We start from the raw sequence: 27,478 nt of genomic DNA, 5'->3' as shown, positions 1-27,478 counted from the left end.
ATTTACAGCAAATGACACAATTCCATTCTTCTTTATGGCAGAATAAAACTCTGTTGTGTGTATATACCACATTTTCTTATCTGTTGAAGGGCACTAAGGCTGGTTCCATAACTTGGCTACTGTGAATTTCACTGCTATAGACACAGGTGTGCATATGCTACTACAGTATGCTTAATTCTTTTGGACAAATACCAAAAGAGTAGAATAGCTGGGTCACCTGGTATTTCCAAAAATGTGAACTGGTTCACAAATTTGCATGTTATCCTTGTGCAAGAGCTGTGCTAATCTTCTCTGTATTGTTCTAATTGTTCTATACATGTTGCTAAAACAAGCACCACTTATAGATTTCAATGTAAAGTGAGACTAATATCCTTAAATGGACCTACCAGTTCTAATGACTTTCCTACCATAGGAGTGAGACTAATAGTAAACAAACCAGTAATTTATTAATTTATTAATCTAATCAAATATTTACAATACCATTGAATTCCTAGGACCACAAAGTGAGTGGCTTAATTAATGAACTTTATTGTGTCACAGTTCTGTACTCCAGAAATCCAAGACCGATGTATTGGCAGACCACTTTCAATCTGAAGCTAATATTTTTCCTAGTCCCTATTCTTATAACAACTGAACTCATCTTTACCTGGTGTTTTCTCTGAATGCATGTCTGTGCCCAAATATTCCCTTTCTTGTAAGACACTCGTTATATTGGACTGGGGAAACATCTTAGTCTAGTATTATTATATTATTGTGCTAATACAGTATTATTATTATATTATTATTATTGTATTAACATAATATACAGTATTCTTGTATTATTAGATCTACAAAAACCCTATTTCCAAATAAAGACACATTCTAAGGTACAGGAGGTTAGGATCTAACATGAGTTTTTGTAGCAATTAAATTCAATCTGTAACACCTGTATTCACACATGTGACGTTATGTCTGAAATCAGAGGAAGAGACTTCAGCCAAGGTTAGAAAAATGTGCTAACATGATTTCTAAAGCATAGCCTCATACTACTGTAAAACTAAGACTAAACATTGGAAGCAGACCACCATCCATCCTGACTTTAGTGTTTAGAAGACAGCTTCTAACTTAATTTGTGATCATATCTACTTAACAGATAAGACATTTTGATTTTTGTTGCTAATGATGCTATATTGCTACTTTCATTTCATTTTGAATTAAGCTGTTCTTTAGGCAATTATAGACTTAGATCAGATCTATATAATGAAAGATCAGTACCAATGCTTATGTTTTAACTTTTCCTTTATGCCAATAAAATGATAAAAAGAATGGATTCATAGATTTAGAAGAATATTCTGTTTAAATAATTTTCTTTGTCCAAACCCCTTATCCTTCCATGCAGTTTTTACTATTAGCTTCTGGTCATTAATTCTTTTCTCTTTCTTTTTCTCACAGCATGTTGTAGACTTGGTCCTTCTCTGCAAGTGTTTGATGAAAACACATAGGAAGAGGAATTTAGGAAAACGCACATGCTGGATATAAAATGTCAAGCGAGCTTTTGCTCTTCTGCTTCAGTTGACATTTCCAGGCAATGTACTTTATTTCAGTGATTAATTTTCCTTTGCTGTATTTATTCTTATATCAAGTAGACATTATTTTCTTTTTATTTAGTCTCCTTCCATGTAATATTTAGTAATGTCATTGTGTCTCTACTTATTTTTAACTCAGGTAATTAGTATTAAAAATTCTTTCATTTTGTATGTTGCAGTTATCTCTCTGCACATCATTCCTTTTTTTTTTTTCTTTCAGACTTTTTGAACTCAGCAGGTGAAACTAAACTGCTTTTGGTGACATTGTAACTTCATACACAGGAATGATTACTCTTTAGGTTAGATCAAAACTGAGGGTTCATGTAAGCTATTCTCAGAAGCTAGGCACAAACAGAATCTTTTGCTGTTTGAGGTCTGGCCCTTAGGCAGCCAGAAAGTCACTGAAGGTCATTCAACTGAAATAGAACCCTCTCTGGGGTGTCACTGCTCCTGATATTCAATTAAGTCATTCAGGATGTTCACCTGGCAAAGGGAAGCTTTGTATTGCTTCTGTGTAAAACAGAAAAAGTAAGGGAAAGCTGGTCTACTTGAAAATTATCAGGTTTTATATAAAGGCCAAAATTGGTTGTTAGTGTCCTAGAGGATGAGAGCCAACCACCTAATTTTGTTATGACATCTAATCCATGCACTGTGGTTATTTGTTGAGGACCAGATCAAACAACTACTACTACTCGAATTCACATCCTCTGAACCATTGGACTCCCCATTTGTGGAGGCTTAGTGCAAATCCACTGTGGGTTTCTTCAGTTGATATCCTTACCAGAGTATCGACAGTGATTTTTTTTTTCAACAAGAAAGTGTTGATGAAGACTTTCTATTGTTATGAAGAAGAGAGAGCACTGCCATTCAGCAGAATATTACTGAATCAATCAAAGAGGCAAGTGGACTAGTGATGGAACAGGATTTCAAATATTGTTCCTGGGAGCCCAGTGGTTCCATGGAGATGCTTCAGGATGATAAAAAAAGCAAAGTACTTCCCACCTAACAATTAAGGTTGTAACTGCCAAGGAATTCATTCATTCATCATTTTCTCATTTCATATAATGATATATTTTTTATATATCACTTAACATTTTATACAGTGGGATTCTTTATAACTGCTCAGATTGCTTGGGTAGGGAAAGGCAGGGTAACAGCAAATCCTGGTTCTAGCCATTCCATCACCAGGTAAGCAATTTCAGGCACATTCATTTTGCTCTTATTACTGAAAAGTTAGGTTCAGAAATGGGTCTGAGTAATAAATGCATATAGTTATTTAGAAGAAAGAAACCACTATAAAAGTAATATTATAAATGTTTTATTTTGCATATACTTTAATATTTAGGTTACTATAGCAAAATAAAGATGAGGGAATAGCATTTTTTAGACTCTCTTCTTTCTTAAAATTTAAATTGACTTTTTCTAATCTCCCAGAACACTTCACCAATTGATGCACTTCTTTTATTGTCTATACCTAGCCTTCCATAGACTTTTAAAGTTTATTTTTAACTGATACATAAAAAAATAAAAATTGTACATATTTATGGGTACCATGAGCTGTTTTGATACATAAATACATTTTGTAATGTTTAAATAAGGTTAAATATATCTATCTCCTCAAATGTTTATCATTTATGTATGGTAAAAACATTCAAAATCCTTCTAGTTTTGTGAGATAGAGAGTACAATATCGCTATGTACAGCAACCCTACTGTTCTATAGCACACCAGAACTTTTTTCTCCTACATAACTTTAACTTAGCATTGATCAACTTTTCCCACGTCTGCTCCTACTTTCCCCTGCCTCTGGTAACCACCATTATATTATCAACTATGAGATTAATATTTCTAGATTTCACATATGAGTAAGATCATGTGGCACTTTCTTTTTGTGTCTGACATTTCACTTAACATAAATTATCTCCATTTCTATCCATGCTTTCAAAAATGACAGGATTCCATTCTTTTTAATGGTTGACTAGTATTTCATTGAGTATTTGTACCACATTTTCTCTACCCATTTTTCAGTTAATAGATACTACAGCTGTTTCTATTTCTTGGCTATTGTGAATAGTCTATAATAAATATGGAATTGAAGATGTCACTGACACATTGATTTTGTTTCCTTTGGCTATATACACACTAGTGGGATTGCTGAATCGTATATAGTTCTGTTTAATTTTTTGAGGACCTACATGATGTTTTACATAATGACTATGCTAACTTACTTTCCTACCGACAGTGTGTAAGCATTCCCTTTTCTCCACACCCTCACCAGCACTTTTCATCTTTTTTGTTTGTAATAAAACCCATTCTTGGTGAGATGAGATCATACCTCACTGTGATTTTGATTTTCATTTCCCTGATGATTAATTGAACATTTTTCATATACATGTTTCTGTCAGTTTTTTTGTCACTGTGATCAAAATATCTGACAAGAATAATTGGAGGAAAAGAAATTATTTGGGGCTTATAGTTTCAGAAGTCTCAGTCCATAGACTGGGTCCAAGTTATGGCAGAGCATAAAAACTGAAGGGTGTGGTGGAGGAAAGCAGCTCAGAACATGGTAACAAGGAAGCAGAGAGAGAATGCTACTTATCAGAGACAAAATATAATCCCCAAAGGCATGTCCCCAATGACCCACCTCCACCAGCCACACCTGCCTGTCTACAACTGACACCTAGTCAATCCCTATCAGGAGATTAATGCACTGATTAAGTTTAGGTTCTCATAATCCAATCACTTCACATCTGAATGTTCTTACATTGATTTATGTACATGAACTTTTGGAAGACACTTCATATCTAAACCACAACATACCTGTTTGCTATTTGTATTTCTTTTGAGAAATGTCTATTTAGGTCCATTGCCTATTTTAAAATTGTGTATTAGTATTATTATCCTTTGCTATTGAGATTTGAAGTTCCTTACGTATTGTGAATATTAACCCCTTGTCAAAGGTATATTGCAGATATAGTCTCCCTTTCTGTAGATTTTCTCTTTTGTATGTTAGATTATTCCCTTGGCTTGGTAGAAGTTGTTTAGTTTAATATAATCCCATTTATCTACTTTTGCTTTTGTTTCCTTGCTATGGGGTTTCTGTCCAAAAAATTCTTGTCTAGGTCTTGAAGACTTTATTTTCTTCTAGTAGTTTCATAGTTTCAAGTCTTACATTTAAGTATGTACTCCATTTTGAGTTGATTTTTGTAACTGGTGAGAGACAGGGATCATTTCATTCTTCTGTGAGTGGATATCTAATTTTCCTAGTACCACTTATTGCAAAGATAGTCCTTTTCCTAATGTGTGTTCTTAGCGCCTTTATTGAAAACCAGTTGTTTCAGTCAGTTTTCTTGCTGTTGTGACTAAAGGATCCAACCAGAACAACTGTAAGGGAGGGAAAGTTTATTTAAGGAGTTAAGATTTTAGAGGTTTCAATCCATAGGCAGCAGGCTTCTTTCCTTGAGGCTCAAAGTGAGGCAGAACATCATGGTGGAAGATGGCAGAGAGAAGCGGCTCACATGGTGATCAGGAAGTAGAGAGAGAAAGAGATTCCACTCCCAGATACAAAATATATACCCCATAGCCACAGCCCCAGTGAACCACTTCCTCTAGCCACACCCCAACTGTCTCCAGTTACCACTCAGTTAATCCCATCAGGGATTAATTCACTGAATAGTTTAAAGCTATAACCCAATTATTTCTTCTCCAAAGCTTGCATTGTCTCACATGTGAGCTTCTGGGGACACCACATCTAAACCATAATATCAGTTGACTATAGAAGCATTGGTTTATTTCTGTATTCTCTGTTCTGTTTAATTGGTCTATATACTTGTTTTTATGCTAATTCCATGTTGTTTTGATTAGCACAACTTTGTAATGTGTTTTAAAATCAGATGATGTAATGCCTCCTGCTTTGTTATTTTTGCAAAGATTGGTTTAATATTCAGTGTTTTTTGGTGGTTCAATATAGATTTTAGGTTTGTTTTTTTCAAATTCTGTGAATCATATCATCAGTGTTTTGATAGGGATTGCATTGAATTTGTGTATCATTATCATTTAGATAGTATGGACATTTAATAATGTGTTTTCCAATTTTTGAACAACACAGAATGTCTACATTTTTATAGTTTTCATTGTAGATATCATTCACTTTTTTGGTTGAATTTATTCCTAGGTATATTATATTTATTGTAAATGGAATTGCTTTCTTGATTGCTATTTCAAATAATTCATTATTAGTGTACAGCATTGATGTTGTTTTTTTGTATGTTGATTTGGTAGCCTGCAATTTTGCTAACATCATTTATTCTAATAGTATTTTTGTTGGAGCACTTGGGGTTTTCTATGTATAAAATCATGTCATCTGAAAACAGTGAAAATTTGACTCCCTTTTTTTCCTGATGGATGCCCCTTATTTCTTTCTCTTGCCTGATTGCTTTGACTAGGACTTCTAATATTATGATGAATAAAAGTGTAGAAAATAGACTTTTTAGATTTTTTTTCCTAAAGAAGGGTTCATCTTTTATGACTACTGAACTAGACTACAAATTCTCTGAAGTATTTCTTTAGTATTTTTATTACTTTATTTCTTAATCATTTGCTCCTTTTCCATACCTAGCATATTATAGGCACTCTTCAAATTATTACTTAATGCATAATTGAAAGAACTTGTGAATGCCAATAGGCAAACTATTTTATCTTCTAATCACCTTCTGATATTCTGTTTTGTTATAGCAAATGAGTCACTAGAAACCTTGAGCAACATGGCTAACATGAAAATGAGAGTTACGCTAGATTTAAGCTGTGTACAACTTTTTTTTTTCTTTTCTTTTCTTTTTTTTTTAAGGCTGAAAGTTCTATTCTTGCTCTGTCCTGGATTCTGAGCAGTAATGACCTACTATAAACAGAGTAGCAAGTAGGCCAGAAGAGCCTGCCTTTTCATCTTGTGTCTTTACAGTTGGCACTTTGGACTTCTGATGTTAGTTTAGACTTTGTGATAGCTCTCCTTCTTTAGAGTCCTACATGACATGTGGAGCAAAACCAACACAGCAAAGTCCCACACGTACTTGGTTCTTTGCTGCATGGGATGTACAATTATAAAATAAATGAGGAAATTCCCTCCTTTGACTACTCAAAGAAGCAAAATTACAAATACAGATGTAAAGGATGATATGTGTATACAACTGCCAGAGAGACATGTTATACCAAGATCCAGGGTCACAAACACCATTTATGTAATATGTAGGGTCATATTTTCTATCACTTTTTCCAGAAGTATGAAGACTTAGAAATATGTATATAACCTGTGACAAGATTATAAGAATTTAACTTTCCATCTGATGATTACATATTTAATGAGTACTAGGTGTAAGATGAATATACTTAAAAAATGGGAAAAGATAGAGGTCTTATTTTCAAGAAGCTTACAATTCAAAACTGGGTCTAGACAACAAACAATGGCAACAGAAGAAAAAATGAGAAAAGTTTAAATAATTTATATAGAATTTGAAAATTAGAACCTAATTAGTATAATTGAAATTCATGGAAAGGATGGCATTTAAGGGGGCTGCGAGAGAGAATGTTGATTGGTTAGAGTGAAGGTTCTAAAGGAAGCAGTGAATGGAAAAAGCAATGACTGGAAGGTGACCTATGTTTTGGAGGATTATTGAGTAGATGAATGCATTTGGAGCATAGAGTGCACTGGGGGAAGTGGTGGGAAATAAAGGTAGAAAGACATGATGGCCTTAGTGCAGAAGGACCTTAATATTACATTTACTTGAAAATGGGAAACTATTGAAAGAGTTTAAGGAAAGAAGAGTAGGTCTGGTACTATGGTTCAGAGAATGTGGTCTGGCAGAAATTGAACTAGAGAGAGATGAGAAGGGAGAAGATGAATTTTGAAACTATTCCAGTACTCCAGTGCCTGGATTAATAAGAAGTGGGTATAATTGGAGAGTAAAGATTTAAGAAGCATCACATAGAACCCAGACAAAAAGCAAATGGAATTCTCAATGGTAATTGAGAAAAGTAATAAAGGAACTATTTTCAAAGGTGTAAACAGGATGTTAGAACCACAGGGAATAGAAAATGCAGTTCTTTGGGACTACTTAGAACAGTGACCATCACCATGCCTATGTTTAATGGTTTGGAACAGAAATATGACTTGAATCCAGCAGAGACTTGTATAGATCAAAATCATCTCATCCCCCTTCCCCTTCCTTTCTCCTTCTCCTTCTCATTATTATTCTTCCCCCTTCTCCTCCTGCTCTTCCTCCTCCTTCTTTTTCTTTTTTTCTTCTTCTTCTCCTTCTTCTTCCTCATTTTAATTATATAGAATAATGGTTTTCTTTGTGGCATAGTTTTACATGAAAATAATACACTTTGGTCATATCAACACCCCTGTTACCCTCCCTTACCCTTCTCTTCCTCTCCTCTACTCCCTTCCTTTTCCCTGTTTGTCTCCAATGACATTCATGCCTTCTTTGTTTCTCCTATATTCTACATATAAGGGAAAACATGCAATACTTATCTCTTTGTGTTTGCCTTGTTTCACTTAACATTATGATCTACAGTTCTATTTTCCTTCACATCACATGATTCCTTTCTCTTTATGACTGAATAATACTCCTGTGTGTGTGTGTATGTGTGTGTGTGTGTGTGTGTGTGTGTGTGTGTGTGTGTATCATGTGTTCTTTATCCATTCATCTATAGATGAGCACTGAGACTGATTACATAACTTGGTTATTGTGATCATGTGATGATAACCACAGGTATACAGTGTGATACCTTTAATTCCTTTAGGTTTGTACTCTGATGCTTAAAAATGTTGAACATTTTTTTCATGTAATTATTGACCATTCATACTTCTTTTGAAGTCTGTTCAGTTCATTTGGACATTTATTGATTGGGTAGGTTGGGTGTTGTTTTTGTTTTTGCTTTGGTGTTAAGTTTCTTGTGTTATTTATATATTCTAGATGTTACTCCTCTGTCAATTCTTGTTATCAGTTCCTGAATTATTGGATTTCTATTCAGGGAGTATTGCATGTGACTATGTCTTAAAGTGTTTCCCTTTTATTTTCTTCTAGCAGTTTCAAACTTCCAGGTCTTACAGTTAGGTCTTTGATCCATTTTGAGTTGATTTTTGCAGAAGGTGACTGTGTTAGCTTCTTATTGCTGTGACAAAAATACCTGACAAGAACTACTCAGAGTACAAAAGATTTATTTTGGCTCATGGTGTCAGTTCGTGGTCAGCCAGTTTCATTGCTATGGCTCTGGTGAGGTAGAAAGACAAGGTAGAAGACAGCTGTTCAGCTCCTGGCAGCCAGGAATCAGGAGGGAGGGAGGGAGAGCAGGAGAAAGAGAGAGAGGAGAGAGAACTAGAGTGCGCATGCCAGGGACAAGTCATAGTCCACAAGTGCATGTCCTCAGTGACCTACTTCCTCCACACATGCCCCACCTGCCTGCAGTTTCCACCTTTTCCCAGTAGTCCATTCTGATTATTAATCCATCAAATGGAGTAATCCATTGATGACTTTACAGTCCTTACAATCAAATTACTTCCCAAAATCTCCAACTCTGGACATTGCTGCTTTGAGGACCAAGTCTTCAATGGATGAGATTTTAGGGAATGTACTAGATCCAAACTATAAGAGTGAAGAGATATAGATTTAGTCTCAGTCTTCTACATATGGATAAAATTTTCCCAGAACCATTTTTTAAAGGGGCTGTCTTTTCTCCAAAGTATGTTTTTGGTACCTTTTCCAAATATCAGATGGCTTTTTGGATTTTTATATGTTTCCTCTATATCTGTTTTTATGCCAGGAGCAGGCTGTTTTTTGTTATTTGTGACTCCATGATGTCCATTTTGCTCACATATCTTTAGAAGAACAGCTTAAGATGATTTAGTGGTTGTTCCTACCCATTAAATAGCCTGAGGAGTGGGAGTACAGACCAGTCTTCAGTGACCACTTGGGTCCTCTAGCCTTCAAAAGTGAATGGCTGAATAGGTACAAAGAGTACCTGAACACCTGAAGACCATCTGAAACTTTGGCTGAGTACCAGAAAACTCAGGAACTGACGAAGTAATTTGATTGTGAGGACTGTAAAGTCATCAATAGATTACTCTATTTGATTGATTAATAATCACCCCGAATTCCCTTTTGGTCACAATTGTTTTCAAAAGTGTCCTGCTCTTCTTTTTCAATATATTCAGCATCTCTGTAGAAGTATAGATGGAGCAGAACCTCCTATGGGCGTTCATGGGAGATGGTGCCACACATGTGCAAAACTTCTTAGGCCAGTATCCACCATATCATAGCCATGGAGTGAACCCCCTCACTGTTGCACAGGATGGCAATGTCTTCACAGTACAAAGGAGAATCTGTTACACAGGGCAATGGTGGGGAGGTTGACATAAGATGCCTCTGTGAGAGGTTAGTGATTAGCTCTGGGATCATAATCTCTAGAGGATGTAGCTTCCAGAAGGCTGCCCGGATCTGGGTAGTGATGATTCCAGGAGTAAAATGACCAGAAATAGGAATGGCTCCAGTGGCTGCATCAAGCTTCAGCATAGCCCGCAGGCCATGATTTCTGATGACTATGATATTGGCATCAGCAGGTTTTTCAATGGTAACAGTGGCACAAGCTGTTACAGAAACTTCTCCCAGGTCCTCTTCAGATTTATGATGTAGATGCCATCACTTTACCTTTGGTAGATGTACTATTGCATCTGGAAATCAAGATTATTGCCACCTCATTGGGTTCCTACTGCAAGAAATTTGAGGGCAACCTCTTTCTTCATTTGCAGGACATCATGGGGCTCTGGTCAATATGATAGTTTCCCTTTGAGTTATGATGGATTCAAGAATAATGTCATATGGACACTCTCCCTGAGGAGGATGGAAAGCTAGAGCATAAATCTTTAGTAGAGGGATACAGGTAATCCATGGGAACTTCTTGCTTGGAATCTCCATTGGCCAGCCAAAAGAGCAAGCCAAAAGAGCAAGAGAACTGTTAATGTCATCCACTTAAGTCAGCCTCCCAGGACATAGCACAGGGTAAAGTATGAATGAGAGCTGTCCTGTGAAGTCATGGACCAATGAAGGGAACTTCAGGTGAGATGTCAAACAGGTGAAAATGCAGATTTGGGGCACAGAGATCAATGAAGGGAGCTTCAGATGAGATGTCAAACAGACGAAAATGAAGATTTGGGGCACAGGGAACTACTGGGGTAACATGAGCAGGTTTCAACTGCAGAAGCTACGAAAATAGATGAGATAATGGGGAAAGAGGATAGAAAGAAAGAAGACATAAATTTCTAGGATAGAACTTTGAGGAAACACTACATTTAGAAGACAGGAAAATGAAGAGAGAGCATGGAAGGTAAGGAGGAATGGAGGAAAACAAAATCAGGGTCAAGGAACGTAATGGGAATCAAGGAAGAGCTGGTATCAGAGAGAAGGAGGGAGATAAACAAGATAAAGAAGCCCAATGCAAAGAACAGATTAAAGAGTTGAGACAGAAATATAATCTCTAGTTCCCTGCAATTGATAGTAATCTGTTGATGTCATCTATATTGAACTTGGACTTCTCTAGTGCCTGTATTTTGAATTTGGGGAGATAAGAAAGTGACTAAAATAACAGTGATTATAAGTGGAGGGGTGAAATGAGGATCAAATAATGATATCTTCACTGTTTCACTTACTTTCTCCTTATCCTCTTGTTTCTTCTCTTCATCTTTCACATTTCCTGAGCATCCAGCATATATTAAACATTTTACCAACTTGCATCATCCAACTTATTCCTCAAAACAACCCAGTGAGATTGGCATTATCCTCACTGTAAATGAAAGAAAGTTTCAGAGAGGCCATGGATCTTGCCTACAGTCATACATTTAATAACGGGTGACCTTATTTTCAAAACTAGAAGCTTCAAACTTCAAGGTCCACATTATCTTTACAGTGTGAAGTGCTGTATTTCATACATAGTAGTTATTCATCAGATAACTGAAGAAGAAATAAATGAACTGTGGCATAGAATACTGCATAAGAAATAGTCAACCTGGAATCCAGTGCTAGCTTTGCTATTAAATGCTATGTAGCCTCTGTTAATAAAACGTGTTTGATCTGCTTTGAGAACAATTACACTTTAAGGAAAACACTTTCCTTAAAGAAAGTTTGTGTATAAATATTACATGAATCATGAATATTTTCACTAATGCAAATATTGGTGTCAAATTATATATCTTCTTTGTATGATTTTTAGAATAAAATGGTCCTTATCATGTCATCCTTAATGATTTTATCCCACGGAGATGGATGACATAGTCCTAGATGTTTTATGATGTGCCATAAGCATTGTTCAGTTTATATCATATAAATCAAGATTTTGCCAATTACTCATGATGTGATCATAGTAAGGTGCTGTGAAATCAGTGGCATCAGAGAGTTCATGCTATAAGATATGGCAGAATCCTGAGTAAATAAGGATTGATAGGAGTCCTCTGACCAGTGCCATCCTCCAAAGGAAAAATGAAAGTGCCCACTGTTCATTTTTATTATGCTTGAAAAATTAAAGCTGAGCAATCTGGTTTGTTCTTAACATGTTTGCCTTAACTAGGAAGTATCTGAGTGTTTTTTTTTTTTTTTAAGTATCCCTGCCAACACAGATAACACTTATTCTTCTATTCATGAACTTTTGCTATACCCTTAAGAGAACATCCTCTGCCTACCATATGATATTTAGTAATAATTTCATATGATTTTTGTATTAAATGCATTTTTAAAACTATAAAAGTTTTTGGATAAGGATCTTGACCATTTTTTAAAACTTGTAATTTAGGCAGTTTACAGATTACCTCATTTCTCCCATTTTTCTGTTTCTTTTTTTGCAAGTTCTATATAGCCCTACATAGTGCTGCCTTTAGATTATTGGAACATATTGTACAATAATTAACAGCAACTGCAGAATGAGAAATATTAGTTGGTTAAATTTTTTTGGTTTTGTTTTTAAAATAGCATTTATTTTTTAAATGTTAATGTGTGCATTACAGGAAAAATAAAAACACAAGCAAAGAACAAAGTCATCCAGTCACAAGCAGCTTAGTTGGACGTGTCCCTCCAGGTTGTGCGTCCCTCCAGGACTATGTCATCCATCTCCTTGGGATAAAATCATTAAGGATGACATGATAAGGACCATTTTATTCTAAAAAACATACAAAGAAGATATATAATCCCACTTTGTGTGATTGAGATCATAGTGTGTATCATGCTTTTCCACACATCATGAATATTCACCAATTCAAAATCCCAAAGCTACATGAGTATTTTTTATGACCAAGAATACTAGTTGGTTTAATTTTATGGCAAATGTGAAATTAACAGGGTTACAGAGAAATTCAATGTTCAAATAAGAGATCAATTGCTCTAGAATATACAATTAATCAGTATTCAGAACATTATATTCTTTCATTATAGTAACAAATAATATCCATACCCACATTATTATATACCAATACATGTGTTAAAATTGACATGGCTATGAAGTTGAAAAGTCAGGTCTTCTAGGTCTCAAATCTTATTTTAAAAAATCATTTTTGTGTATGAATGTTCATAGAGAATTTTGAAAACAATTTTTTTTTCTTTGAAACTGGGTCTCACTATGTTGCCTAGACCAATCTTGAATTCCTGGGTCCAAGTGATCCTCCAGGGCTCAGCCCCCTGAATGCTGGGACTATGAGTGTTTGCCACCACACCTGGTTATAATCTTGTTTTTATGTTCATTTGTAGACACTTTCAAAGTTAGCCTTTACTTCTCTTCTGTTTATTCTATTTGATTTCTCTGACTGACTTCAAAGAAGTTTTTTCAGGGGAAAGATGAAGTGATTCTTGCATATTGCTAAAAAAATTCATTACTACTTTAGAACTATTATGATGGATTTTGAGGGAAACATTAGGAGTTAAATGAAGGCTAATTTTTCAAGCCGGTAATAGTCATATGTAATTTAAAGATGAAAACATAAAAAGTCTGGATAATTATGACAAATTTGATGTAGTATTAAAATACCAAGGAAGGAAGAAAATTCTGTTTCTCCTTTATTGACACAGTAGACCCTAAAATTCTATTATGAAGAAAGGCTTGAACTTGATTAAAAAAATGCTAATGTGAAAATTTTTTAATTTATTAAATGATGCTTATTTTTCCTGAATTCACAGTCTTCTAAATTATTCACATGGATAACTTCTGAAACCAACCAACTTATTTACTCAGGAAAAAGTATTTTAAAAGAGATCATATTAGGACATTTTATCTCTAGAATTTATTATTAATTAGCATAGTGTTCAACACAGGCATGATCATAATGAGTTGCTGTGAAATCAGTGGTTATGTGGAATCCAGACAAAAGAAGAGTCCTATCCCAAAAATGCAAAAATAAAATAAGTTGAGCATAGTGGTATCATTGTTATTTCCTCAATATCATCTTCTTGATATGTTAAGTTCAATTAAAAAGTGAATAGTTTCTCTCAGCTGTCTTGCATAATTTGACAATAATGACATTTACCTATTTGTTTGTAACTGTTATTTGAAATATTAAAAAACATCTAAATGCCTTTTATGTCCATTTCATTAGACACTGGGATACAATTCATGGTACTAACTTCCATGAGCTAATAATCTACAAAGTATTTATGAAAAGATGCAGTCCAGTGTAGTTTCTGAGAGAAAAGAGATTTGAATCATAAAAGAAATTATCCATAAAAGCTTAAAAACATTTGTAATATTACTTGAAAAAATTTTGCTTTTGACATGTGCTGAAACAGAAACCAGCTTGGGAGGAGAGAGAGTAACACATTAGACACTAATTAATTGTGGGACCTTGGGCTACTTTCTGAAATTCTTTGGGTTTTAATTTTCTAAATCATCTTCCAAATAAAGTAAGAATTTAAAAATGGTAATAAATTTTAGAATACTGTATCAGATTATACTTTCATTTAGAGTTAGTGATGTTGGACATTTTGGTGATACCTAAACGTCATCATGCCGTTAATCAGACTTACAAGTTGGTGGGTGTTGATTAGATACAGATCTTGGAATGGAAGAATGTTGGTTAAACATATGAAGAAAGTGAACAAACACTGATAGTCTAGGTCTTGTAGACTTAAGTACATGACCATTCCTGAGAGAAGTGAAAATACTCTTTCAAGTCAGAATCCTGAAACAGTATGAAGTCAAGTTACTTTCTTAATATAGAATATTACAGAAAATTTCTCTGTTTCTTTTTGACACTGAACCATTCCCTGACAGTATTGCCTGAATGTGCTATATTCTCTACCAGATGTGCAAACTTCTGGAAAGTTAGAACAGAATGAAACACAACTTTGTATTCTCTGTAGTGAATATGTAATGCTTCTCCCAATTTAAGGTGCTTGATAACTGCTGTTGAATGAAAAGATGCTAAGGTAAGCAAGTAGGTGTTGGGATGGTGTGTGAAGGAGAAACTGTTGGATAATGTTATCATTAAACTCACAAATATCCATTGGCTTACACTTCTCTAGGATCAGCAGTGTATATTCTATGTTGGAAATGTGGAAAAGGTATCAAGGAAAGGAGAGTTGCTTCAGCTGTGAAGGATTAGCCCGTGTGAGAAAGACTCAAAGTAGTGGCCATACTCACCTAAGAAAATATGAATAAGTTGAAGGAGAAATTATACTCATGTTATGAAAGAATAGGAAAGACAGTTGAATGAATCAGACATGACTTTCCTATGTAGAAATATGAATTACACCAGAGTGAATCTCCACATCATGTACAACCAAAAGACTGGGATCCTAATTAGAATAAGATGTACTCCATGTTTGTATAAATATGTCAAAATATACTCTACTATCATGTATAAATAAAAAGAACAAATTTAAATAAACAAAAAAGTTAGATGATCAAAGCTTGAAAAGAAAAGAACTTTCTTTTATAAGGTAGAAAGGTAAAATTTGACTTTTGGTAAATATTTTTGAAAATATCTGAGTTTCATGTCATATATTAACTCAACTTGAAAACATTATACTAAAATCATGTGCTTTTAGTTTACAGCATGCTTTTAGGTTTTAGGCACATTATTTCATTTGTTCTAATTTAATTCTCATGCATATCTAGAGATAGGTAGATTGGATATTATTGCTTTTTACTTCCAGAAAAAATAAACCTGAAACTCATTTAAACATTTTTCTCAGGATCTCAGGATTTATAAGTAGCAGGTGAAATCAGAACATAGGTTTTTTTGGCTTCTGCTCTGGTATCTGTATACCAGGCCCTGGTCCCTGAGAAGTGGAAATGAAATCACTTTCTGTCTGAGAATTCTATATTCTCAAACAGTATATAATAACATCCTTCATACATAATTCAACATTACATCTAAATTGGACTTTTGTCTCATATCTAATAATATATTTGTGTAACTACATTAAAGGTAAAAAATAAATTTAGAGTCATAATTATGAGATCTCTTAATCTGAATTCACTTTCCTAGAGTTCATGTGATTCTGAAATTTCAAGGATAAAATTGTGACAACAGTCCATATTGTGATTCTGATGGATATTTCTCTCCTTCTGCCTTTAAATGCTTTAAATTTGTGAAGGAAAGGCACTTTCTCTCACTGGTGTGCCTCCTTACTTCAAAAGAGGAGGCAGCAGCCCATTGAGAGAGGTGGCTTGGCTGCACAGCATGAGCTGTCCAAGCTAGTTGGAAGCAGTAGCTCAGGCAAAAAGAAAAACTTGAGAATTTCAATTGCCAGCATGAGCCCCCAAATGGAATTAACAAGAAACAGATAAAAACTATAGACTATAATTATATTCTGTCAAAAGGATCTGTGGCAGCAGACTTTTCCTGAAGTTACCGTCAAAAGAGAAGGAAATGGCTAAAAGTATAATTTTCTCTTGTATTATTTTTTGCCACTTTAGTGATTAGAAGAATTTAAGCAAGTGCACAAAGAAAATTACATACTGGGTCAATGAAAACTAACTTCTATCCTCAAAGGAGAGGTGATGTTGATGGATTTTCCTGAAGTCTAATTATGAAATAATCCATGGGGCATCTTACTAAAATAATTCACATAAGTGAAAAATTCAGTGGATCTGTTTGCAGCCCTTCTAATGTATAAGGCATTGACTGGGTGTTCCAGTCTTGTCTCTAAAGAGTTTGCAGGCTAGTGGAGCATGCACATAATAAACACCTTTACGAATGATAGAAAATGACAGTCTTCTTTAGAATAAAGAAAGGATGGGAAATCAGAAGTAAGAGGCATGGTTTGTGGTTGGAAAATCCAGGAGAATTTCTTAGATCTCAGCCAGGTTTGAATAAGTGGAAATGGTAGAGGCATTATAATTAAAATATTATTGGTGGAGGAAACTGTGAGAAGTGAATCCAACCTGTGGCAAAAAAAAAAAAAAATACATAAGTGTCATGTGTTGTACACAGTTCAGTTTGACAGAGCACAAGTTTTGTGATTAGTAGGAAAGTAAGATTGGAGAGGTCAGCTGGAGGCCAAGAGGAATATGGATTTTATTGTGTACACAGTGGAAAACCACTCAAGGTTCTTGAGCCGGGAATGAAATGATCAGAGTTGTGCGTCTGAAAGATTAATCTGGCAGTGAACTGTAAGGTGTATTGAAGGGAGAACAGACTTGGAGGGGGATTACAGTTAAAAGGTTATTGCAGTTATCCTAGAAATGTGATAATAAATGTCTGACTTAGTAGAGGTGGTAGGAGTAGAGATAAGTGAATGAGTGAAGCATGCTGTTCATTCACTCAGTATGTACCAGATACCCTGTACTCTATGAGCCTTTGAAATAATATTGGTGAGCAAAATAGAAATGGTCTTTGTCTTGATGAAGTTACAGTACATAGCAAAGGCATTTTTAAGATTATCTCATGCTTACATAATTGCAAACACAGAATGAGCTATGAAGGGAGTATGCTTGGACTGACTACAAGAATATGTAGTTGAAGATCTGACCCAGGCCTGTGCAGGTGGGCAAGATTTCCCTGAGGAAATACCATTTGATATCAAATAGTATGAGTAAGAATAAAACAGAGAATAAAAACTGTGCAACTGTGTTCTAGCCAGAAGAACCAGCATATTCAAAATCTTGAAGTGGGAAAGGATCTGGCATTAAGTCCAAGCAAGTGCAAAGAGGTCAGTGAAGTTGGGGCAAAGGAAACATGAGGGAGGGCAGTGTGAAATCAAGGTCTTGTAGTTCAGATTAAGCCTATGTCTAAGAGTAAGGGGTTTAGATCTAGGTATGAAGTGAGAATTGCTTCTACTAAGTTCATTGCAGGGGAGGAAAGAGGAGTAAATTATTCAAGCCTTATTGTAGCCTAGATGTGGAGTAAGAACGAGGAATTCCTTGGCACTTCTGTTGATTCATGAAACCATTTAAAGAACTAGGGAAAAACTATCATTTGGTTTTTGAGAGAAGACAACTTAAATTCCCTTTGAGACACCTACATGGAGAAATCTGTTAAGCAGCTGGATATACAGGTCTGGAACTGGAGACATTTGGGAATCTTTGTGAGGGTGATAACACGGGAAAGAGAAAAATCGCCAGGCAGATCTTTAAGTGTGTGATGCAGAGAGTGGGAAGAGAAGAAGGACTGATTCCAAAGACTCAAAAATATCAATATTTAATGACCCAAAAGAGGAGAGTGAGTCTGTAAAGAGAGAAGGAAGAACCACAGACTTCTGAAGGATAACTAAATGAGGGGGGCATCCTAGAAGTAAAGCAAGGAGAATATAAAAATAGGAAGGAGTGATCCATGGTGAATGACAAGTACTGTTGGTGGTTAAGTACTGAGTGGTCATCTAGGAGGAGAATTGAAAATACCCATCCCATCTAGTTATTACTTGGATGTCATTAGTTATCTCAGAGTACTTCATTGAGGCCTATCATGCCTACTGAAACACTTGAGTTGGCATCACTGGGCCACAGCAGAGCAAAATCAAACTGTGGGTGGATGTGGGTTGAGAAGAAAGGAAAGTAAGTGGTGAGCAGAGAAAATACTTAGAAGAAGTTTAGGTATGAAGGAGACAAGATAGGGTGGTAGCTAGAAAAAGAAATGGAATAGAGATTTTTAAAAAGAGTTACCTCCTTCAGAAAATCATTTGAGTCACTTTGTGATAAGTGTTAAATGTACTATAATGTCTAAACAGAAATAGAACAGTACAATCTTGTAAAAGCAAAGTAAGCAAATACTCTATTCATGAGGGATAAGTTAGTATAATTGAGGATTACATTTTTTTCAAGACTCCCTGGAAGCCAATGCAAATAGGAAAAGACTGTGGGTCATATAAGCCTCATTATCCTATAGCAATAACACAAATAGCTAATATTAATGAGTAATTTCTATTACACATGTTATATCTCATCTAGTTCTCATTAAAGCCCACAAAGTAGTTATTTCTATAACTTTTATTTCCCAAATGAGGACACCTGGGCTAAAGAGGGTAAATCACAAAGATCACCAAGGTAACAAGCAGTTGAGAATGCTTAGGATAAGCCTGGGTACTTTGACTCAGAGCCCACACTCTCTCTCAGCCATGCTACACTGCCTTATTATGCTGCTTCTTCAGGGAAGACAAAGCTCCCTCTGGTACCAAACTCTGAAAGGAATTGGTCATATGGGATCTCACACAACAGGCAAGGAACAACATGATGGAGAATGTCTATTTGCTTTAAACTACTGAATTAGCATTGATTTTTTTGACAACAGTTAAGTGTCCAGATGAATCGGAACTTGTACAGCTACTTCCTGGAACATGTCTGACTATGTAATAACAGTTGTAGAACCCCTCTGTCCTGTGAAGGGAGTTAGGTTGTCCAGGCTGTGCTTCTAATCTCAACTTTAAAACCCTCACTCACCTGTTTTGCAGGTGAGTTTCCTAGAAAAGCTTTCCCTTCTGTTGAGCTTCTTAGAATTGCTTATATATTGGGGTGATCACAATGTCTTTTTTCTTTCTTTTGAATCATAAAAGTAGTTCATGGTATAAAATTTAGGAATTCAAAGAAATAAAAGAAGTCAGAGGTGCTCACAGACCCTTTACCTCTGGCAACATGGAGCATCCTTGCTGTCTTTATTTGTAGAGTTACATATGCTTAATAAATATCTTTTGGTTTAGGCTCTGTGCCAGTACTTTGTATCATTTGATTATTTATACAAATGAAATAATACTAAGTAATGCTTTGTATATTGCTTTTTTAACTTCTATTTAAAAATAATTTTAATAGCCTTAAATATTTCTCTGTCATGCTTTATGAAATACCTGAGTGGTATTTCATCAGAAGGGTGATTCTACCACGTTAGGAATCAGATTTTAGTCCCATGGTTTTGACACCTATGGATAATGCTGCTCTAAAAAAGAATTGTACATACATTTCTGTGTATAGGTATGATTTTTTTCCTTAGGAAAGTTCCTGGAAATTAAATTACAGTGTTAATAATAGTAATCTGTTTGCTTATAAATAATAGACATTATGGTAATCTGCTTGCTTAGAAAGAACTTGTCTTCAGGGTAGTTTGTCTTAGATTAAATGTGATTGCCTGTAGAAAATGGCACAATGTTTTACATTTAGTAGTCATTCAATAAATGGTTATTAGTCTAGATTAGCAAAACATAACATATCATAGAGCTTAGTTATAGTGGGTATTATTGTCAAAGAACAACTTTTTAAAAAAACCTTTTATTTTCTAATTTACTTACACAATTTCTCTATTTCTTCATGGTATTCCATTTGATAAGAATAATGAGAAATAATTTTTGGAGATTTTTATTTGGCAGGCACTGAACTGAGCATTTACTTGTGCAACCTGTCTTTAACCTTCACATGCATGAACATTGTTATTATGCCCATTTTTCAGAGGAGGGAATTGAAACTGGAAGGTGCTACATGATAAACCTAGATTTACATAGATTTTAAATGGTAGAGCTAGAATTCAAAGCAGGCACATCAATGCCAGAGTCTTCCCATTTCACAATTGCTCTGCGAGAGAAGGAAAATAATGAGAATGAATGACAATATGTATAATTCTGTTTCTTGTTAACTAAAAACTTAGTGCTAACCCCAGAGTTAGATGGTGACAATTTATTTGTAGCATATTGAGTAATAATATTTCTGTATGTTTTTCTTTTTTTTTCATCCTAAGTTCTTCTTCTTTACTTCTATCAAAATGTATTCTTATGGGGGCTGGGGTCTTGGCTCAGTGGTAGATACCTAGCATGTGGGAGCCCCTGGGTTCAATCCTCAGTATCACATAAAAATAAACAAATTAGATAAATGCATTGTGTCCATCTACAACTAATTTTTAAAAAATCTATTCTTAAGAATGAGTTTCATAAATTGTTTATTTAAAGTTCCATAGGTTTGCAATTATATTTTAATAAAGTGAGTATCTAAATTTACTTATGTAAGTCTGGTTATGGCATTTTAAATGTTTGATAAGATGGTGGAATAAAGAAATTTGGGTGAAAGGGGATCCTTTATAAAGCATATTTTGTATGCAACCAACACTCTTCCTACTCAGAACACCAGCCTTCAACCTTGGTCTCTGTTTTCTCTTTCTTCCCTTCACCCCTTCCCTGACTTCTTCTCTTAGCCATTTTCTTGAGAGAAATTCAGAGAAAGTATCTTTAGGAAAAAAATGAAATTGAATGCATCAGTGCTTTTGAGAGTAAGCAAAGTGATTGAAAAGTGATGTTTATATTCATTATTTTCTATATTTTCCAGCGTTTGGTCTATAGTTTCAGAACTTTTGATTCCCAGGAAGAGTGGTATGCTAGGCTGGTTCAAGCGAGGAGTGATGGAGACAGACAGCAGCAATGGTAGGAGGGACAATGAAGCTACAAGTGTCAGTTATCCTAGGAGTGTGCTGGTGTAACCCTCTGACTGACACATGGTCCTTCATCCCAATGGAAGGATTGACTTGAATTAAGAGAATGTTTAAAGAAATGATGGCTGTGCAAGGTTTCCTTCTTCTGGTGCCTGAGAAACTTATTGACCTTAAAGCTTTGCCATGGTTGTTATTTCAAGGAGAGAAAAATGTGTGTAGGAGTGGAAATTATTCAAGGACATCATCTTTCTTGATTTTTATCATTTCTTCCTCCAAGTGGGAGGAGGGCAATTTTGTGACATTGGAAAATGTGCAAGTAAATAAATTCATATTTGCTGACTTTATATGCAGTGGCCCTGGTAATATCAAGAAACATCCCAAAACCATCTAAATCAATTTTTGACTTCTAGTATAACCAACTACCTAACCAACTAAACAACCAAAGGAACTTTACTGGATAGAGGAGGCAAGGTGTCAGAATGTAAATGTTGACTCTAAAAGGCTTCCACGAAGATCATGGACAAATTAGCAGTTTATTCTGAGGTTATTAGATTAGGCCCTACAAAAGCATAAACAGCAAGGCCTGTTTATGAACATACAATAAAGATTCACTATTTCTGGGCTGTTTTTCTTTTTTCTTTCTTAGACCATGGATCCAATCAACTGAGCCAATTGACCCAGACACACTACTGATTTTTCTGTGAAGGAAGTTAACTAGCAAAGAGGAACAGAATTAAATTCTTGATTCTATCTTTATGAGGGTGCCATGTTTCACTTAGAGTCTTAATTTTGTGCATTAGTTTGTAGAACGTGATTGGCAGACTTAAGGTAGAAGTAAGATTTGATTCCTTCCTTCATAACAGATGAAGCAAGAGGAAATAAACCTCTTCCAATTCCAACCGTATAATGTCTATATTGTCATTTTAAAGAACTGTGTTCACTATTGAATAATTCAGATCAAAAGAAGTGAGGTGATAGGCATCTTTGAAATATGAGTGGTCATGCTTACTTTCATAGCTTGTACAAATTTTCTGCCAGTTTGGTTTCCAAACATTTTCTACACTCACCTCCTCCACATACTCTCCCCACCAAATCTGTAATTACAGCTGCCCTGAGGAAATGCTTCACTCTTAATCTCATTATCAAAGTTGAGCTGGGATTGATGATCAGGTTGCAAAAATGTGTGAGGTCAAGTATGAAATCTAGAGCCAAGGAATCTTTTCAGTTCTCTGACATGTCCTTGTTGTGTGGACCTCAGAAAATCTGTTAGGAATTCATAAGTTTGAAGGAAATAGTTTCTAGAACAAAGTACTTGTATGCAGAAAGAAAAAAAAATGCAAAATGGTGTAGAAACACAGATCTCCCAAGTTCAGCTATGCTGTTGGGCCTCCTCTGATGCCCACACACAGCCCCGACCCTTGGATGTGTCCCAGACTGGACACACAGAAATATGTTTGTAAATTCTTGCCAAGCAAAGGCAGGAGAAGGGAGCCATCTGGTGTGGGAGGTACATGCCGGTTAACTCTATCAGGAAGCAGGTGGCTGAGCTGCAGGAGGTTTCCAGGATGAGAACTAGAGAAAGTGCAGACTTCATTGGTATGATGGACACTGGGACATCGGTGTAAGAGACAGAAGCTGACTGAACTGAGAGGAAGAATTTCAGAAGGAGAAACTGCCTCTTTTGCTCTGTTTTCACTTTGGCTAGCATTCAAGTTTTGTTTCGCAAGCATTTATTGAGTGCCTACCACATATAAGACTCTGTGCCTTTTGGGAAATAAATAAGAATAAATGTCATCGAAGATAAGGAAGAGTAATTCTTTAGGGAAGAAACAATTCTAATGGGCATGATGCCTCATAACACCCTAAATGCCTGTGAGAATACAGCACACACTGTGTGGCTTCATCCTGAGGCTGTGTTCTTTCTCCTTCAGGAGGTTGCAATGTAAATACACAACTCGAATCAAACAAAACATTAGGTTTGTTTTAGAAAGAGGGATATTCACTGTATTTTAAACATGAAAGCATTCTCTCTAGTGTGAACCCTCTGTCCCTCCCATACACATGCATCCTTCCTTCTCAAATGCAATTGACTTTACAATTGTTATTGTGGACTTATGAATTGTAAGGTTACAACAAGAAGTGCAAAAGAAATATAGAAAATTTATGAACTTATATCTTTAATATAAATAGATAAGAATTAATTGTTGTGGCAATCCCTTTATTTAATGAATAAGTCAAAGTCGAGAGCAATTAAATGTCTTGCTCAAGGTCATACAACTCATTAGAGTTAGAATTAGGGGGAAAAAACTCATTAGAATTAAAATCAGGGAAAAAAAATCATTCTTGTGCCTTTTAATCTGGGAGTTGATGAAAAAGAAATATGAGCAACATGAGAAGAAAACAAATACATTTTATTGGAATATAAGAATGAACTCCAGCTCCCTCCTTCTTACGTATTGACTGGGAAACCTAGTGAGGCTCAGCAAATTCCTTTCGTACCTTCCTTCTGGCTCTTCTGCTATACATAATGCTTTTAATAAGTTAACCATTATGTTTGAACATATGTGTGGCCTTTAGTAGTTATTCAGTGAAGCATTAGATTTTTGTTTGTTGTTTAACATTCTACTAACAATATATTTTTGATTGTTTTCTGAATTAACTCTCCACAGCTAAGCTTTTTGAAAGTAAATTTGGCTGAGGCTGGAACACTAGGATTATTGCAGGTTAATGTGAAAATACTTTGTGATAGGTAAACTTTGCATGATAGTCTCCCCAAATATAGTGTCATGCTTAAACTACAAGTCACTAACTTCCTGGGCTGTACTATATATGCAATAAATTAGACACAGTGTCACTAAGAAGTGCCACTTTAAAAGGAAATAGTAAAGAATCAGGATAATCTTGATTATATTTGTAAATAACTCTGTTCACATCTAAAATTCTGTACATAGCGTAACTTCTTGAAAAACATTATTTTTAGTCATGTATATATGATAAAATGAGGAAAGATTAAATCAGAGGGAAATTTTGGATGTAAGGGAGAAAATGTATTTGAGGATGATTGTAAGACATATATATATAAATATACATATATATTCTTATAATAATGCGTTTTATCAGAAAAAAGTGACAGAAAATCTAAGAATATGCAATCAATGTTTCAGGAAAAATTTAATTAGTTATAACTTACTTAAGAATCTGCTTTTGTTATGCATTTTATCTATAACTTGTTCTTACAAAGACACATTTGAGGAAACAATTCTTTCTGCAATACATTGGGTGGCTCTAATGATATGAAGACACTGTCTTCCTGATAGGCTATAAATAGTGAGGCCCTGGTGAAAATAATGCAGTTTATTTCTGCTGCCTAGTCCTTTGTGTGCTCTGGATCTGTACATTATAACTTTACTTTGGGTCTACCAACCATAGGTTAGGATTCTCTATACGGAGGTAATCTTATATTAGAGTTAAGATTTTATAAATAAATCCTTGAAATACTCTCCATGCTCCTCTATTAGCTGACTTTCATTGGATACTTATTGCCTTCAAATCACTAAGTGCCTACCTGCATAATATCCCTTACCATCCTCACAACAAGCTAGAAGAAGATTGCTTTTCTTATACCCATTTTACAGATGAGAATCTGGTGCTTAGAGAAATGAGGTTAATTGCCAAAGCCACCCATCCATGAAGTGGGAAAATTGAGACTGGAGTCCATTCATCATACCCAGAGACTGTGTTCATCAATGCACACTGGTGCTTCAACAGATTCGGGCTGATTATGTCAGCAACTCGACTAGTAAATCAGGACCAACAGTGATCGGTCTCTATTGTCAATGGGGCACAGAAAAACTACTGAAGGAAGATGTAATTCCACACAAGCATTAGAAGAGAAAGTGAGGTCATCAAGTGACTTATTAAAAGGTAGTGGGCAGACCAGCAACATGAGCCTCTTCTAGGTGTTTGTTAGAAATGCAGACATTTTATGTCATCCCAGAGTCCCTCAGTCAGAACCTAGATAACAGTTTGCACGTACATGGACCAAAGAGTTCCGCATCTCAGAGTGTTCAGGGTCGAGGAAAGCCAGAAGTGTCCACCCTGCCCTCTTCAACCAGAAAAATGAAGGTATGATATTTTTCCTTTCATTTTGAGCTTTTGCTAAATATGAGACTCCAGAATTTTATTTGAAAAATAAATTTTGCTTCTTAGAAAAGTTGAACAGTACAGACTATAGCTGATCATGAATTTATACACCAGGAAAGTGAAATTCAATGAATGACATGCCTCAAACAAGTGGTTGGCGGATCTCAAACTGGAACTCACAAATCAGTTTTCTGCCTTTCAATCAAAAATATTTAAGAATGTATTATGTAGAAATAGGGACTGGTTTTATAATCAAAAGGCCAAGAATTTACTGAAGGGTTTGTCTAGAATCAGCCAGGTGATTCAGAGCATACAACAGAATTCTCTGTGACTTAGTTTCCATGGATATAAAAGTGAGTGCTGATGTCTGTATTTATGTATCCACCATATGTTTACCTTTGATGATGTAAATAATATCAATTCCTGAAATGTCATATTTCTAATTCAAGGTTAAAAAGTAATATGAAAACAATGCCCTAGTAAAAGAAATTAATTATAATAGAAGAGTTTTTTTTGTTTTTGTTTTTTTTTTAAAATTAAGACTGTTTTCTCTCCTGCTCTCACCAGTGCTCTGTGCCACACAAGCAAATATTTTTCTGGTTGTCATTTCTTTCAGGAACTGGCATTAAAGGATGAAGAATCATTCTCTTCCTTCCCATTGTTATGTCTTATTTTAAATTTTCCCACTGGTAACTTTCATGACCATAAATAACAACCGATTTGTGTTTATCCACCTCAAAATATATATATACATATATATTTTTTATTATAAACAAATGGGATACATGTTGTTTTTCTGTTTGTACATGGAGTAAAGGCATACCATTTGTGTAATCATAAATTTACATAGGGTAATGTTGGTTGATTCATTCTGTTATTTTTTCCCTTCCCCCCACCATCCCACCCCTCTTATCCCTCTATATAGTCCTTCCTTCCCCCATTCTTGCCCCCCTCCCTAACCCTGACTCTAACCCTAAAACTAACCCCTCCCACGCCCCATTATGTGTCATCATTCACTTATCAGCGAGATCATTCTTCCTTTGGTTTTTTGAGATTGGCTTATCTCACTTAGCATGATATTCTCCAATTTCATCCATTTGCCTGCAAATGCCATAATTTTATCATTCTTTATGGTTGACTAATATTCCATTGTATATATATGCCACAGTTTCTTTATCCATTCATCAACTGAAGGGCATCTAGGTTGGTTCCACAATTTGGTTATGGTGAATTGAGCAGCAATGAACATTGATGTGGCTGTATCTCTGTAGTATGCTGATTTTAAGTCCTTTGGGTATAGGCCCAGGAGTGGGATAGCTGGGTCAAATGGTAGTTCCATTCCAAGTTTTCTAAGGAATCTCCATACTGCTTTCCAGAGGGGCTGCACTAATTTGCAACCCCACCAGCAATGTATGAGTGTACCTTTTTCCCCACATCCTCGCCAACACCTGGTGTTGCTTGTATTCTTGATAATCGCCATTCTAATTGGGGTGAGATGGAATCTTAGGGTGGTTTTGATTTGCATTTCTCTTATTACTAGAGATGTTGAACATTTTTCCATATGTTTGTTGATTGCTTGTTCTGTGAAGTGTCTGTTCATTTCCTTAGACCATTTGTCGATTGGGTTATTTGTAGTTTTGGTGTAGAGTTTTTTGAGTTTTTTATAGATTCTGGAGATTTGCGCTCTATGTGAAGTATGATTGGCAAAGATTTTCTCCCACTCTGTAGGCTCTTTCTTCCCATTGCTGATAGTTTCCTTTGCTGAGAGAAAGATTTTCAGTTTGAATCTATCCCAGTTGTTGATTCTTGCTTTTATTTCTTGTGCTATGGGAGTCCTGTTGAGGAAGTCTGGTCCTAAGCCAACATGTTGAAGATCTGGACCTACTTTTTCTTCT

General features: G+C 35.4%; 1 non-coding gene and 1 pseudogene across 1 annotated transcript; both read right to left on the bottom strand.

Annotated features, from left to right (window-relative positions):
• Positions 1-228: 228 nt before the first annotated feature.
• Positions 229-331, bottom strand: LOC124989880 (U6 spliceosomal RNA). Its single transcript, XR_007109688.1, has one exon. It is a non-coding gene; the product is annotated as a U6 spliceosomal RNA (small nuclear RNA).
• A 9,368-nt stretch (positions 332-9,699) lies between these two features.
• Positions 9,700-27,478, bottom strand: part of LOC124989229 (40S ribosomal protein SA-like) — a 38,315-nt pseudogene continuing 20,536 nt past the window's right edge.

The sequence above is a fragment of the Sciurus carolinensis genome, chromosome 7 (genome assembly GCF_902686445.1).
Source record: "Sciurus carolinensis chromosome 7, mSciCar1.2, whole genome shotgun sequence".
Lineage (NCBI taxonomy): Eukaryota > Metazoa > Chordata > Mammalia > Rodentia > Sciuridae > Sciurus > Sciurus carolinensis.
The sequence above is the reverse complement of the archived record's forward strand: the minus strand, read 5'-3'. Positions and strand labels throughout refer to the sequence as shown.